This window comes from Hevea brasiliensis, unplaced genomic scaffold, assembly GCF_030052815.1.
Source record: "Hevea brasiliensis isolate MT/VB/25A 57/8 unplaced genomic scaffold, ASM3005281v1 Scaf12, whole genome shotgun sequence".
In the NCBI taxonomy this organism is placed as follows: Eukaryota; Viridiplantae; Streptophyta; class Magnoliopsida; order Malpighiales; family Euphorbiaceae; genus Hevea; species Hevea brasiliensis.
This window is the reverse complement of record NW_026614608.1, coordinates 510,461-526,554: the sequence shown is the minus strand read 5'-3', so window position 1 is coordinate 526,554 and position 16,094 is coordinate 510,461. Positions and strand designations below refer to the sequence as shown.

Here is a 16,094-nt window from a genome sequence, read left to right as displayed (position 1 = left end):
TGTACTGTGTTGCTATTTTATAATCGTAAATGTGACTTTGATCAGATTTCTCATAAATTGTTTGAATAAATTGTTTTGAATTGATTTTATGTTCACACTTAGCATGACAGTATCACATTATTCCTCCTCCATTTATGGGGTTGAGATCGTTTATTTTCCTCCCTCTCTGGCTTGCCAGTTGAGGTTGAGATCGGATGAGTACTCATTAGCTAGGTAGCCACTTCCCTCATTGATTTTCGATTAATGGGGTTGAGATTGCTTTGTCGTGGTATACAACACGGCATTGATCGGAAATTTTGTGTCATGGCTAAGTTGTGTATGATTTTGGCAACACTGTGTTTAATGAATTATTTGACTAAATGGTGTTATTATGAGCTTTAATATTTGTGAAATGTGATTAAGAAGTATTCAAATTGTGTTTCATCAATGAATGATTTATGTATTTTAAATTTTTATTGTGCACCACTGAGTATTTTATACTCAGCGATAGCTTATTTTGCTGTCGCAAATAAGAGCAAGGAGAAAGTAGCAGAGTATGCTGCTATTAAATCGAGGACTACTCTGATCATTTTGTACGGGTATTATTTTATACCCTTGTAGATAATTTTGATGTAAATATAGAAATGTTGTATGTATCATTGTAGTTGAGCAGTTGTAAATGAATTATAATAATATTATTTTTGATTTTCTTCTGTAAATTTAATATTGTACATGTGAATTTCATGCTTTATGCCTTGTGAATGAAATATTAAATATTTGAGATAATGAATTTTGATTTGGATTGTGGAATTACTTTGAAGTGTTTTGAATTGAATTGAATTGATTTGTGGTTTATTGGAGGTTGGGAGTTGTGAAAAATTTTTGAAAGTGTTTTTTTTTTCAGGTATTTGAAGAACTATTTTCTCCAATTACAAACGGAACTCTGTCAAAATTTTTATAAAATTTGCGGCAAAATTTAAATGGACAAAAATTTTTACTAGTATTTAAACTTTGAATAAATGGTTTTTAATTTCTACCAAAATGCTCACCACTTCCAAAATGTAAGTAAATTGTTTTAAAATCCCTTGTAGGGTACTTAATGAGTTATCGATAGGTGAAGTTCAGTAGTTCATTAAGTATTCTACGGGATCATGTTATGCCTTACAGTGGGATAAGGTGTGACAAAATGTTAGGGCGTTCTCTACTTACAATGCGCTACATCAGAGTTCGGGTGTAGTGAGAAAAGTGCAAGGGTGTAGGGTGTTCATCGAAAGTGATGCGCCATGCCAACGCTCAGGTGTGGTGTTAAATGAGTAAGGGTTCCTACATCATGGATTAGTGTGGGTAAAGAAGTTAGTCTATAGGACAGATAGTAGAACAGATAGTGGAACAAAACATAAGATAGGCATAGAGAACAATAGAAAATATCATAAAAGGAGATCAATTAGGAAGGAACATGATAGGATGAGAATCAGGGTTGGTGCTTGAAATGTTGGATCCTTTACAAAAAAATTAATGGAGCTTGTGGATACCTTAGAAAGGAGAAGGGTGAATATTGCTTACATTTAGGAGACTAAATGGGCAGGAGAGAAAAGCAAGGAAGTAGGTAATTCAAGATACAAACTGTGATTTACCGGAAAGGAGAGGAATAAGAATGGAGTGGGCATAATCATAAACAGGACATTAAAAGATGCCGTAATAGCTGTGAAAAGAGTAGGAGATAAAATTATACTAGTAAAGCTAGTACTAAAAGGAGAAATAATAAATATAGTTAGTGCTTATGCCCCACAAATAGGACTAGATAGTGAGAGTAAATAAAGGTTTTGGGAATATATGAATTATCTAATACAAAGTATATCAAATGAAGAGAATTTTTTCATCGGTGGATATTTGAATAGACATGTAGGAAGTGATAGGCAAGGTTATGAGAATGTTCATGGAGGTTTTGGTTTTGGTAGCCAAAATGAGGAGGAGAAAAGCATCCTAGATTTTGCTATGGTGTACGACCTAATGCTAGAAAATATCTACTTCATAAAAGGGGAGTCATATTTAATGACTTTCAAAAGTGGGCAACATAGAAGCCAAATTGACTTTCTCTTAACTAGGAAGACAAATAAAGCTCTATGCAAGGATTGCAAGGTCATTCCGGGAGAGGCTTTAACAAGTCAACATCGGTTAGTAGTCTTGGATGTCAAGTTTAGGTACAATTCAAGTGAGGTTAGAAGAAATATTGTAGCTCAAACAAAGTGGTGGGAGTTCAAAGGAGTAAAGTAAGTGAAGTTTAAAAATGAGCTTCTCGAGTTTGAAGCATGGAAGCTGGATGTGGAGGCCAATGGTATGTGGATACAAATGGTATCAAAGATTAAAGAAGTAGCTAGAAAAGTACTTGTAGAGTCTAGAGGACATCTGTCACACCCTACTCCTCGTAAGATGTAACATACTCCCGTAGTACACCTAATGAATTATCGTACTTCGTCTACCGAAAACCCATTAAATATACTATAAGGGATTTTGAAACAATTTTCTTATTTTTGATAAGTGGTGAGCATTTTCGAATAGGTATTTAAAACATTTAATTAAAATTAAAACTAGTTAAAATTTTTGGCCTATTTTATTTTTCCGCAAATTTTATAAAAATTTCAGAAGAGTGCCGTTTGTATTTTGAGAAAATAGTTCTTCAAATTCCTGTAAAAAGCACTTTCAATAATTTTTCTCAACAACTTCTTCAAAAGTCACAATTATCTCAATCAATTTCAACACATTTATCAACTTTCAAAATTCAAAATCACCATTTCCAATATCCAACAATTATCAAAATATCATTAATGAATTTCATTTAATTTAAAATAAAATACTACCAATCACATTTCATTAACGACAAAATAATTTTTATATATGCATCATACTAGAAATTTACATTAAGAAAATCCAAACTAAAATTTATTACAACTTTATAAAAACTTTGTACAAGCTGCTCAAGACCGATTTTACATATCCATACAATTACGTGCAATACATATATCAAAATGAATATTTACAGTCAGGGTATAAATTATACCCAATAACTTCGAGCAGGTAGCTCCCCTGTCCTCAGCTGTAACACCCCTATGTTCGGTAGTGCGTTCTACTGTTCCTGTGACCAGTGTTTCCGAACAGCTAGGATGCCTAGAACTACACTTAGATATGAGTGAGGAGACATAAAATAATGAAATACAAGAAAAGAAATACAAGAAAAACAAAGGAAAAATAATAGCAATGAAATATAACCAAGTTAAACGAGCCGAGAACCCTAGCGATGGGTAACCGCACCGGAAAGTCGCGGTGTGGACCGTTCACTAGCCCTGGACCGCGGGGAACCCTGAAAAATATTTTTAGGACTTAAATAAATGTCTATTGAAGTAGAAATATCATTAGAAATATCAAAGAAAAATTAATTAATTAGTACAAATAAAAGTGAGAAATCGAAAAACGGACAAAACTCGGTGTTATCGAAAAATCGGGAATGCTACCCGAACAGGGGCATTGTGGTCGTTTGACACCCCGAGTTATCTTTTGATCTAATTTCCATTAAAAATAAATGATATTACACTTGGAAAATGTCATGAAAAATTAAATGGGTGGTACATAGTTTAAATAGTAAAAATTGGGAGCTTAATGTGGGAATAAGGAAAGTTAAGAATAAACAATCATTATATTCTCACTTAGTGGTCCACTAACACCTAAAGTGAACCATTAATCTGATTTTTGGACAACAGAAAGTCACTTTCTTCTACCTCTCAAAATCCAGCCGAGACCAAGGAGGAAGGAAACCTCCATGGCCATTTGTTACAAGCTTTATGCAAGCTTCATCCTTTCATCTCCAAGCCAATTTTCTTACCTTTTCCTTCACTAAAATTGTTCTACACCACTTGGGCAGTAGATAGGCAGCAAGAAGATCAAGTTTTAGAGAGGTTTTGAAGAGTTTCCAAAGTGGTAAATAGGTATTTTTGATGCTTGCTTCATTAAAGATTGTGTGGATGTTATGGGTACTTTAATTGTGGAGAGATTTTTTGGAGTTTGATGTTTAAAGGGAGATGTGTATTTTTGGCAGCCATGGAAACTCCTTAAGGGCAATTTATCCTTGCTTGTAAATGGTAGATTAAAGGGTTGATTATGTGTTTATGTGTGTAGGAATAAATTGAGTGATGTATACTAAGTATATGTGAATGTATACTTGAATTTGGAAGCCTGGAAATTAATGGATAGAGATGTATGAATCGACAGCTTGAATGGTGAACCAAAAAAATGTTATTTCATGCTTTGGTTTGTGAAATATTATTATTGAATTATGGTATTTGTTATGGCATCTTGTACATGGGTATAAAGGTTTGAGTTTGGACATGTGAATGAGCTTGGTTATGTAGTTAAATTGTGTGTAAATTGGACTTGGTAAATTCTATACTATAAGGTGCATATTGAGTGTGGTTATAAGCTGCCAAACTGACCCAAAATGTGTTGTGAAATGAGTTTAGGTTATGGTACAAAACAGAAATGGCATGAATGTGTAACTTGGTAAGTGTTAAAAGTGTCCTTTGATGAGTAATGAACAAAATGCAATAGGGCAGTTTATGTTTTGAGCCTAGAACATTAAGTGTGTGGCTCCAATTGGTATGAGACCAATTGGAGGTGAAACTAGGCACAAAAAGTGCCAACTTTCATGAAGGAATCTTTCCAAAATTCTACTTGTAAGGTAACTTGAAAATGACCAAATCCGGATTAGTGCAATTAAGGCCTGAAAATTGACCATTTGGGCAACAGTTAGTTTTTTGGCCATAACTCACTCAAAACAGGTCCAATTGACCTGAAATTTTTATCATGAATAGTTGAGACATATGTCTACAAGTCTTATGAAGACACCAAAGCCCAGAAATGACCATAAGCAAGTCAAACAGCTTGCACAAGTTCGGGTCCAAAAACTGGCCGAACCTAAAACGACCTAAAATTACCTAAAGTGACCAATTTTGGTACATTCTGACCAGCAATAGTAAAATGACCATAACTTGGTCTACATAACTCATAATGACCTGAAATTTTGCCTCGCGTGCAATAAGACATTTTTCTACAAGTTTGTAGTTTTGACCAAAACCTGAAAACCGAGAAAACTAGGTCATCCGGTTATGTTAAATTAGTATACCGGAATCCAAAAAATTGCACTAAAGTGCACTGTACATGGAAATGAATTGGGTAACATGTACCAACACTAAAAGGCTATAAAATGTGACATATTGGTAACATTGAAACTAATTCACCTAGACTGCATCGAGGGTTGACATCTTAGGTTGACTAAGGAAATAATAGAATTCGATAAATTAATTATTGAACCATATTCTTAGAGACAATTTAAATGAGTACTGAAACACTTCAAATTGTGTGTTTCAGTTAGCAAAGACTCAGGGAAAGGGAAGGAAACACTGAGTCAGAGCCAAGAGACAATTATCAGAGGTTTGTGCACAATAGTTATTTCTTTTGAATTTTTCAATTGAAATAAATTATGATTATTTGTATGTTATTATTTTAAATTGTGTTTGTGCACAATAGTTATTTCTTTTGAATTTTTCAATTGAAATAAATAATGATTATTTGTATGTTATTGTTTTAAATTGTGTTTGTGCACAATAGTTATTTCTTTTGAATTTTTCAATTGAAATAAATTATGATTATTTGCATATTATTGTTTTAAATTATATTTGTGCACAATAATTTTGACTTCTCATTTTCTACTTAAAATAATTTAATTGAATATTATAGTTTTATGTGTCTGTGCACTATACTTTTATATTCACTGCTTTTACTAGCAAATTTATTTGGAGAAATGAGTTATGAATAATTTTTCATTGTTTTGGTTTTGGGAATATTATTTGGAAATTATTGTGTTGCCTACTTTGTAAATGGAAATTTTGAGATAAATTGTGTTTAGTGGTATCGGAGCAAAGTAGGGACGGTGATACGTAACGCCTACAATTCCTGGGAACTCTGACGCGTGAACTCAGGAGCTTACAGGGATGGCGATACGTAACACCTGCAAGTACTCTGATAGGTACCACCCAATTGCTTGCAGGGACGGCGATACGTAACGCCTGCAGGTGCTTTGATAAGTACCCTTAAATGCCACCACCTCCCTCATTGATTTCAATTATTGGGGTGAGTGTGTCTTGTCATAGTGTACAACACGGCATGTGTGGAAAAATTATGTCATGGCCTAAATTGTGTTATCGATTGGCAACACTAAATTTTTCAGCTATTTGATCAAATTGTGTTATTGATGGGTAAAACTGTGTTATTCAGTTATTTGATCAAATTGTGTTATTGATTGGCAAAACTGTATTGTTCAGTCATTTGATCAAATTGTTTTATTGATTGGTAAATTTGTGTTATTCAGTTATTTGATCAAATGTGATATTGATTGGCAAAACTGTATTGTTCAGTTATTTGATCAAATTGTGTTATTGATTTGCAAAACTGTGTTACTCAGTTATTTGATCAAATTTGTGTTATATAAACTTTGTAAATTGTGAAATGGAATTGTGGATCATTTGATTTGTGAATTGTCAATAAAAGATTTATATATCGCATTTCAAATTGTTATTGTGCACCACTGAGTAAATTTTACTCAGCGATAACTTTTCATTACTATCGCAGGTAGACAGACTGACAGGGCAGCAGACTAGGCTGCTAGTGCTTCAGTGAGAGATCATCGAGTATATTGAGTATGCCATATTTTGCATTTTGTATTATAATGTATGATCACTATATGTATATAGTGTTCTTGGTTTTGAGCAGTTGTAAATTAAAATTGTACATTCAAGTTGTAAAATAAATTATAAATTATTTTGGGCTTGTAAAATTTGTACTATATTTATTTTATCTCAGCCTTTGGAAATTTTGAAAAATTATTATGGTTTTGAGTTGAGAAACATATTGTGTTGATTAAATGTTGGAGTTTGAGATTGAGAAATATATTTGAAGTGCTTTTTACAGGTTTTTGAATAACTGCTTTATTTAAAATACAAATGGCACTCTGCCAAAATTTTTACAGAAATTACTAATAATTCAAATGTGTTAGCTGTTTCACTTCAGTCAAAAAAGTTTTTAACACCTGTAAATAGTGCTCACCACTGTAAAAGAAGTAAGAAAAGTTTTAAAATTCCTTGTAGTGTATTTAATGGGTTATCAGTAGATGAAGTTGGTAATTCATTACGTGTACTACGGGATCATGTTATGCCTTACAGAGGGGTAGGGTGTGACATCAGCAGCTCAATCTGCTGCTCCTCTAATCTCTATATCTACGACAGCATACAATGCTATCGCTGAGTGGTGAACTCAGTGGTGTACAAACTAATAATTTAAAACTTAATACAAATTATTCTTAACAATTCATAATGAATAAAAATTTAAAATTTCTTAATTCTTCAAAATCCATGCATACAGAAATCATTATTTTCATTCATGCAAAATATTCATTTGAATAACATTTTGATCAATTAATAACTATTTATTTACATTTCTTTTAAATTTCAAAACAATACAAAAATATTTTGAATCACTGACAAATCATTTATTTCAACCACAATTTATCAATTTATGTATAATTTAAAGGGTGTTGCCAATAATTCACATAGTTTATCTCATGGCCCAAAATTCAAATAGATGCCGTGTTGTGCACTATGGCATTTTACATTCTCCCAATAACCGAGGCCAAAAGGGAGAAACAAAGACTAGCTAGTATATATGAGTACTCATTCAAATTCTTCCCCAACTGGCAAGCAGAGAGGAAGTAACTCGCTCTATCTAGTGGAGGAGATATCTTACTAGAAAAGCTAATGAGAATTCACAACAAATTTTGCCATGTCAACTGTGGTTTCAAATTATATTCAAAACAAATTCTATTTATAAAGTGTTTACAAATCATCAACATATTTAATCATCATAAATTCATGCTCAAGGTTGGCAACACATCAAACTTAAAATTTACAATCCTCAAAACAATGCAATAAATCCTTAAATGCATAAGAAAATTTATATTCAAATTATAAAATTTCATTCAATAAGTTAAAATTCTTAACACAACAAAAATCATAAATCATACAATAAATTTATTTCAAATGAATTTGGAATTGAAAAATAACAAAAGAGTTAGTTGTGCACAAACCTTAAACGAGTCGCCTCTTGACCTTGACTCGATTCCCTGGGTTCTTTCCCGGTGTTCTTTTCAACTGAAACACATAGTTTCACAGTGTTTCAGTATCATAACTCATCATTAGTCCAAAAATAAATTTACATTCACTTATACCTAGCTCTAATGTGCTAAACTTGACGTTCTTTAAATTTTGTATTTCGGGTTACTATTTATGACACTATTTAAGTCAATTTGTTGACTTTCTAAGGCTTAATAGGTATGGGAATTCCAACTTCACCCACATACCACATTTTGGTCACTAAATTTGTTGGTTTTGGCTGTTTATTCAAATTCTAAGTCTTTTAGGCAAAACTGAAAATTTTTAGTTTTGGTGTCTAAGGTTGCACTGTTCCATTGGTCATTTTACTGTTGGAATTTGGCAAAACTTTCTTCATAGGAAATGTTCCCTATTATCTTCAGTTTATTCTCCTTTTTGAATCACTCCAATTGGAGTTTTGTAGCTCAAGTTATAGCCATTTGAACTAAGGTTGCCGGATTAAACTTAACCCAGATTTTCTGGGCAATTTTGGTTCTGGCAGTTTTATGTCACCAATTTTGGGTGGCCAAATGACTTGGTTAATGGCATAATTTGAGTTAGTGTTCTTCATGAAAGTTTTAAGTATATACCTCAACTGTCCACTAGTAAAATTTCAGGTCATTTAGACCTGCCTAGCTCAAGTTATGGCCAAATGAACAAACATGTTCATTTGGTCATTTTGCACAGAGCAGACTGAGATTTTCCAAGTTTGGTCAAAATTTTCACTAGGTTTTGGTCACTTTTTGAGCATGCTTCCTAAATGAAAATTGTGTCATTTAGTGTCTATTTTCATTTTTGGTCTCTTAAAGGTAACTTGGTCATGCTACCACACTCAATCCGAATTGGCTTTTGAATCAAACACTCCTAACACACCTCATTAGGTCACAATTGACCATTTCTCTCCTTAAACTAGGTCAAAGTCATCATTTATAAGTTTCTCACATTTTTGTTATAAACCCTATTGTCCAAAACCCTAATTCACATTAATTATTGCATTTAGCTAATTCAAGCCTTTAATCATAACCATCTAACTACTTAAGGTTCATCTACCCATTCAAATCAATCAAACCATGCAACAAAACCCCCATACACATGTTGGCCGAAACTCACTCATAGTCCCTCAACAATTTATTTCATTTCATTTAAAGTTTATTTATAAGCTCAATAAGTTAGAAATGTAAGAATCAAACTAAAATTATCAAATTTTCTTACTAACCTTTCTTAGAACTCCAATTCCTTCAAATCTCTATCTTTTGTATTTCTTTCCTCTTTCAATCTTCTTCTCAAGTGACTAAAACAAGCTCTAATGATGTTTTTATGGAAGCTATTAAGGTTTAGTGAAGAATTTCAAGCTTGAGTGCTAGCTTTAATGGAGGTGTAACAATGGAGAAATGAGAGAGAGTGAGGGCGGCACTTTGGATGAGGAAGACCAAATGATATATTTTTTTTCTTTTTATTTCTTTTATGTATTTTGTCTTATGGAAGACCCAAAAATCCATTTAATTAAATTTATTAATTATAGGATTTATGGCATTATGCATGATGTCATGCATGATGTCACCTCCCTTCAGTTTTTCATTTTCTCTTTTTTTTTTTTTCTATTAGTTCTTTAATTTAATTCTCGATTCCGAAATTTTTTTTTCTTCGATTTTATTTGAAAGTTAGGTCAGGAGTCAGCTCACGGGGTCAATTGACCAAATTCATCCTCGTCGGTTCAACCCAGTTTGTAAATAATTCAATATTTATTCCGGCTTTCTGACCTAATTATTTGACTGACTTAACAATTCTTTTTCGTGATTTTCTCTTTTCCACTGTGTTCGCAATGGTCTTAAGGACCGCAGCGTCACATTTTACGGTTCGAAATTTGAGTTTAAATTGACTTCGCAACCCTTCCCGAGAAGGTCACCCATCGCTATGACTCTCGGCTCGTTTAACTTCTAATGTTCTGTTTTTCTTATTTATACTTAACTAATTGAAAATTACTAATTATTTGTGTTTATAGCTTATCTAGTTGTCTTAAGTATAGTTCTAATCTCCTTAATTGTCTGGACCAACACCGGTCACCCGGAATAGTCAAATATACCAGGCTATGCAAATAGGGGTGTTACAACATGGACCACCATCAAAAGAGAGATGGTGGTAGAATGAGGAAGTACAAAAGGCAGTTAAGAGAAAGAGAGAATGGTATAAAAAATTATTTAAGTATGATAATAATTAGGCATATGAACAATACAAGATAGCAAAAAAAAGAGGCAAAAAAGGTAGTTAGTCAAGCAAGGGCGCAGGCCTTTGAAAAATTATATGAGAAACTTGAAACTAAAGAAGGGGAGAAAGATATTTATAGATTTACAAGGAGGAAAGAAAAGAAATGTCAAGATCTCAGTTAAGTTAGGTGCATTAAGGATAAAGAAGGAAAAGTGTTGGTAAAAGATAAGGACAATAAAGAAAGATGGAGAAATTATTTTGATGATCTCTTTAATAATAGTCAAAGTGGTAATAGCATGAATATAGACTAAAGAGCAATAAAAAAGAATGTGAATTATACTAGAAGGATTAGATCTTCAGAAGTAAATGAAGCACTTAAGATAATATAAGTGGGTAAAGCCTGTGGAACTTATGGAAAACCAATTAAAGTACAAAAGTATTTGGAAGATATGGGAGTGGCATGGTTAACTAAATTATTTAATAAGATTCTAAACTCAAAGAAAATGCCTAATGAATAGAGGAGAAATATTTTAGTACCTATTTTTAAAAATAAGGGAGATATACAGAGTTGCAAACTATAGGGGAATTAAACTTATGAGCCATACTATGAAGTTGTGGGAGAGAGTTGTGGAACATCGACTACGTCATGACACTTCTATCTCTCCCAATCAATTTGGTTTCATGATACACTTGTATTATATAGATGTTTTTAAGCACATTTGAACAGTATTTCATAGCATTTAGATTGATAAGTTCATACATAATCTCTAAATTCATTAACATTTGCAAAATTCATCACCATGTACTGAATTATATGATTTATGTATGTTTTTAAGTGTTTTGAAGAAGTTCCAAGGCATAGGAGTAAAGAAGGAGGCTTGGAAAGACTCAAGGAAAGAAAATTATTGCTGGTACAAAGTACACAGGTCGTGTAACCACAACCACAAACCTGTATAACATTATGCTAGGAGAAAACTAAAGAAGTCAGAGAAGAAACACAGTACATGGTCCGTGTAATAAGGCCTATGTAACTACCTGAGGCCCATGTAAACTCCTGCATCGACACAAGATACAACGATCTAAGCTTCAGTAAGTTACACGGCCTTGGGCTGTGTAGTGACACACGGGCCGTGTATCAGCTGACAACCAGTTTCCTTATTAGGGTTCTAACTCCAGTTTTTGTAGGGAGAAGAGACTCCTGATGCCTTAGGGACTCTAAAAAACCTAACCCTAGATCGTTCAATATAAAGAGGAGCAGCAGAAAACATAAGAGAGAATCCTTTTTATCTTTTCACATACATATTCTTCACAACCGTTTTGAAAAAGAGAGCATCAGCATAGAAGGGAAATCATCATCCGAAGTTCCACAAGTCCAAAGCTGTAGAAAATCCTCTTCAGCTTTTTTGTTCTATTTCTTTGAGCAGACTTTTTATGTTCTTTCATTTTATTTTCATTATGTTTATTAAACTCACCATGAGTGAGTAATTCCTTTATTCTGGAATTAGGAGAGTAGCGCTTGTAATCGTTATTATGGATCAATATTGACTTTTATTTATTAGATTTGAGTTTTGTTCTTTGATTTAATATTTTGTGTTCTTAACGCATGCTATGTGTTGGTATCCACTTAGACATAACATAAGATATTAATTAAAGGACTAAAAGGTGAAGGTTAGTGTTGAAAAATCAGAACATTGAACTTAGGAAATTTGACCTAGAGATAGGTTAAAATCGTTCGTGGATTTATATAATTAATCATAGATCTAAAAGGATTTATTGGGATTAATCGCCAATGAAAGTAGGGTTTGGTCCTAGTTGAAACACACCTTAGGTTGCTTGAGAGAGGACCTAGGATATCTTAGGATTAATTTCCATGAAAGCAACGATTCTCAATCCAATGAACAGATAAGATTAAAATCCATAATAAGGTTAAAGTGTGAAATCTTAATTCTGGAATTGCTTAAATAGATAGTTTTGCTCAAAATTTATTTTCAGCATCCTAAATAGATTTAATTCACTCTCTATCTAAATTCGGTAGCCTAAACAGTTAGAATTGCTGTGTAGCTTAGTACTTACAAACTAAATTCCTCATGGGATGATACTCTACTCACTACTTTATTACTTGTTAGTGATCCATGTACTTGTAGGGTTGAAAAACTAGCAAACAAGTTTTTTGCGCTGTTGCCGAGGAATTTACTTTTAGCAATATTAGGCAATAGGCACTTTAACTGATTTAGACATTTATTATTATTGTTCAAATTTATTTAATTAATTCTTTATTTTTTCTCAAGTATTTGGTTTGGTGCATGACCAAAACAAAGCCAGACGAAGAAGTTTTGGACTTAGATCCCAAGATAGATAAAACTCTAAGAGCCATCAGGAGAGAAAGGAGACACCAAGAACAAGATCAAGAAAATCCAGAAACTCCAATCATGGCCGACAACAACAACAGGCCAAGACTCTTGAGGGACTACGGGGCTCCATCTATACAAGAATTCCAACCTAGTGTTACAAGATCAGAAGATCCACATTACCACCTCCAGTGCTTTCTTACCCTATGTGACACATTCAAGATGAATGGAGTCTCTAATTAAGCTATAAGACTCAGAGCATTTCCATTCTCCTTTCGAGATAGAGCAAGGAAGTGGTTACTCTCTCAATGAGCTGGAACATTCACCACTTGAGAAGACCTCTCACAAGCTTTTCTAACAAGGTATTTCCTACCTGTGAAGACTACAAAGTTGAGGGTTGAACTCAATACCTTTAGGCAAAAGGAAGGTGAATCACTCTATGACGCATGGGAGAGGTATAAAGACTTACAGAGGGAATGTCCACACCATGGCATAGAGGATTGGCTCCTAGTTCAGAATTTCTACAATGGGCTATTGCCCTTTATAAAGAGCATAGTAGATTTAGCTGCAGAAGGTGACCTAATGGAGAAAACGGTAACACAAGCACTTAAACTTCTCGAGAGGGTCATGTATCACAACTATGAGTGGTCAAATGAAAGGGAAAATACAAGGAGGACAATCGAGATCCTATAAGTGGATGCCCTAAGCACGATAAATGCTCAGTTTAACCAGCTCACAAAGAGGCTTGATAGAATGCAAGCCAATGCTATTGGAACAAGCAACCAACACTATGTCAGCTGTGGAGGAGGATATATGACTTCGTAATGTAACAACTTCAACGAACCCTCCGAACATGTGACACCCGTTACCCATCTACAGTGTAGCCGAGCAAGATATGCCACACAGTGTATCGGAACACCATATTTTATCTTAATCATTTTTATCCTTCTTTAATTTATTTCTTCATGGATATGAAGTGCAATTTGTGAAATTTAACTCATTTAAGTCATTTATTAAAATTATAAATTCATTTGAGGTTCTGAAAATTTTATAGAAAATTCGGCAGAGTACCGGCTAAAAATGAATAAAACAGTTCTTCAGAACCTGTGAAAAACACTTCTAATACATTTCTAATCATTCTAAAACTCCATTTGTATCAACATAATCTCAATATTCTCAATCATTTCTCACAACTTCTTCTATTTCACATTCATTCATTTCTCATGATAATCATGTTCAAATCATCAATAAATACTAAATTTTTATTTATAAACACAAATTATAAATATTTGCATTAATGCTAAAATATATTATATGAGTTTCAATTTATACATGAGAAAATAAAAGTTTAATTACAAAATACAAACAGTACAAAATACCAAAATGGGACCTAGTGTCCTACCAATGCATTGTAGTCTGTGAGGTGACATGGAAACTATGTAGATCTGTATACAAGTCTCACCCAGTTTGTGGTCTGCAGGGCTCTCTGGCCAAATCTTCAATACCTACGCGTTGCAAAAGCGACGCGCTAAGCATAAAGCTTAGTGGTGCTTATAATAAAAGAAAATATAATATACAAATAAAAGTAAAAATTTCCTAGTTATTGTGCCTATAAGAAATAAATAATTACTAACTGACTGTTTAATCGAAGGCTAATTACATTTTATGATATTAACTCTTTCTAGCATTTTATTAATCATTTTCTTGATGATTTGAGCCTCTTTTATTATTGTAATCATTCTTATTCTTTATCTTGATATTTAATTTCCTTACCTCCTTTAATGATCAATTCAATTGTATTTATACTTTTCCATGCCCAAGTAACATATACAAATTGACTGAACTGGATAACCAGGTAAACTAGCACTGGGTACTAGGTACCTCGGGCCGTCACACCATCGGTCACAATGTGTCTCCTGGTGTGCAGACAGAATGGCTAATAAGCCATAATAGCAATAAGGCATAAAGCCAAGTATAACATCATAATCTATATAGCCATAGGCTATCATTTCACAGAATGGCATGGGGCCATACATCATATGCAATACTGCTATCAGAACCCTATTGGCATGCCAACCTATCCAAACCAATCACATTAGGCCTACTAGGGCATATTACAAAGTTATTTCTTGAATATTTGTACTTAACATGTAAGGTTACTATTCATTTGGTCATTTAATTCAAAATATTAACTTTCTCATACATAATAATTACATGAGTTTTAATGACATAGATCTACCACATTTTGGTTCCCAAAAGTGTTGGCATTAGTTGCCAATCCATACTTCTAACCACTGGAGAATAATCCAAAATTTCAGTTTTTGGGTACTAGAGTTCAGTATTCTATTAGGCCATTCTACAGTGAGAATTTGGCCAAATGTTCTTCATCAAAGTTGTTTCTTATTGTGTCTGGTTACAATTCTTTTTTTGAATCACTCCATTTGGAGTTTTGTAGCTCAAGTTATGGCCTAAATACCATAACTGGCCCGATTGCAATTTTTCCAGAATTTCTAGGCAGAATCAATTCTGCAGTTTTTTGTACACTGATTGCAGGTCAGTTTTTGGACATGTTATGGTCAAAATTTGGGTTTGTTTTCTTCATAAAAGTTGTAGGGCTATGTCTCAGCTTTCTACTGGTAAAAATTCAGGTCAATTGGACCTTTCTACACTGAGTTATGACCAAATGAATGAACACTGTTCATTTGGTCATTTTCTAGGGACTACATATTGGTCACCCAGATTAGGTCAATTTTTAGAGCCACTTAGGTTGGTTTTCTAGGATAGTTTCCTTCATAAAAGTTGTTGAATTTTGTGTCTAGTCTAACCTCCAATTAGCCTTGTATCAATTGGAGTTACCTAGCTTGAGTTATAACCCTAAGAGCACACTGGACTCAAGTCCAGTATTCTGGCACCTTGAGAGGCAACATAGCAATACACTTCTTAATACCACAACTCACTCCACTTTAAATTCAATTCACCATAAATGGTCACTAATTGACCATTAAAACACTAATTCACCCTCAAAGCACAAATCTCTCAATTTAGTTTAAGAGCCTTAATTCTCAAATTTCAATTCATGCTCATACATCAATTAAACATACTAATTCACTATCCATTTTATATCAACACTCAAACACCATTTTTAATCCATTTTGAATCCGTGAAAACCATCAAAACTACTACACCCATAGGGTTTCTGAATTCCATCCATACCTCCACACAAATGTTTTATTCAATTTCTCACAATTTTCTTACTCAATTTAAGTCCTTAACATGAAAAGAAAGAGAGAGATGTAAAAATAAGAACTAA

The 16,094-nt window shown here is 33.3% G+C and overlaps 1 non-coding gene across 1 annotated transcript; it reads right to left on the bottom strand.

Moving 5' to 3' along the window:
* Positions 1-13,171: 13,171 nt before the first annotated feature.
* On the bottom strand, positions 13,172-13,278 carry LOC131176466 (small nucleolar RNA R71). The gene has a single exon (XR_009146526.1). It is a non-coding gene; the product is annotated as a small nucleolar RNA R71 (small nucleolar RNA).
* Between the last annotated feature and the right edge of the window lie 2,816 nt (positions 13,279-16,094).